This window comes from Apium graveolens, chromosome 2, assembly GCF_009905375.1.
Source record: "Apium graveolens cultivar Ventura chromosome 2, ASM990537v1, whole genome shotgun sequence".
Classification (NCBI taxonomy): domain Eukaryota; kingdom Viridiplantae; phylum Streptophyta; class Magnoliopsida; order Apiales; family Apiaceae; genus Apium; species Apium graveolens.
Genome location: NC_133648.1, coordinates 252969414 through 252970716, shown reverse-complemented (window position 1 = coordinate 252970716; position 1303 = coordinate 252969414). Strand labels below are relative to the sequence as shown.

The 1303-nt window shown below is 46.1% G+C and overlaps 1 non-coding gene across 1 annotated transcript; it reads left to right on the top strand.

Annotated features, from left to right (window-relative positions):
- The first annotated feature begins 995 nt into the window (after positions 1 to 995).
- On the top strand, positions 996 to 1102 carry LOC141709569 (small nucleolar RNA R71). The gene has a single exon (XR_012570137.1). It is a non-coding gene; the product is annotated as a small nucleolar RNA R71 (small nucleolar RNA).
- The last annotated feature ends 201 nt before the right edge of the window (positions 1103 to 1303 follow it).

Below are 1303 nucleotides of genomic sequence, written 5' to 3'. Positions count from 1 at the left end.
TGAACACCTCCAGAAACTTCCCGAACTGTCTATCCAGCTTTTGTTGCTGCAATCTCTTAGGAAAAGGTGGTGGAGGATAGAGCTGTTTCTCCCCTGTATTAGCCTCAGGCAGAGTGTGTTCAACAGTAGTCTTCCTTGGTTCCGCCGCTTTCTCCTTTTGCTTAGATTCTTCATCTCTAACTTCAGCTTCGACTTCCCTTGCCTTTTCAGCATCAGCCACTTTTCCAGACCTTAAGGTAATAGCCTTGACTTGCTCTTTAGCTTCCTTCCTGCCTGGTACTTCCGTGTCACTGGGAAGAGTGCCAGGTTGACGATTGAACACTGCATTGGCTAATTGACCGATTTGATTTTCCAAGGTCTTGATAGAAACCGCCTGACTCTTGCACAACAGCTTAAGTTCCTCAAAATCAGCACTAGTGGGTGCAGCTGTACTTCCCTGTTGAGGATATGATTGCCTTATAGCATACTGCTGTTGTCGCTGATATCCAGGTGGGTTAAACTGTTTACTCACTCCTTGCTGATATGGTGGCTGAATAGCATTCTGATTATCCCCCCAGCTGAAATTTGGATGATTTCTGTTATTAGGATGATAGGTCGCTGGCACAGGCTGCTGTTGTCGCTGATAATTATTCACATACTGAACAGATTCGTTGACAAGAGAACACTGATCCGTAGCATGAGAACCTGCACAAAGCTCACAAACCATAGCTATTTGATTAACTCCATACGTAGCCAGAGAATCAACCTTCATTGATAGCGCTTGGAGCTGGGCTGCAATAGCGGTGGCTGCATCAACTTCCAGAATACCTGCTACCTTGCCTGACGTCATCCTCTGAGTTGGGTTTTGATGCTCATTTGCAGCCATCGTCTCGATAAGATTATACGCCTCAGTATAGCTTTTAGCCCATAAGGCGCCTCCCGCTGCTGCATCGAGCATGGGCCGAGATTGGGCCCCCAAACCATTATAGAAACCAGCGATTACCATCCAATCCGGCATTCCATGATGTGGACATTTTCTCAACATTTCCTTGTAGCGTTCCCAAGCCTCGCACATAGATTCTGTAGGTTGCTGCGCAAACTGAGTAAGAGCACTCCTCATAGCAGCAGTCTTTGCCATTGGATAAAACTTCACCAGAAACTTTTGCGCAAGATCTTGCCACGTAGTGATGGACCCAGCTGGTTCAGAATGTAACCAGTCTTTAGCCTTGTCCCTTAGTGAGAATGGGAAAAGCCTCAACTTGATAGCCTCATCAGTCATGCCATTATACTTAAAAGTGCTGCAGATCTCGACAAAATTCCTTAT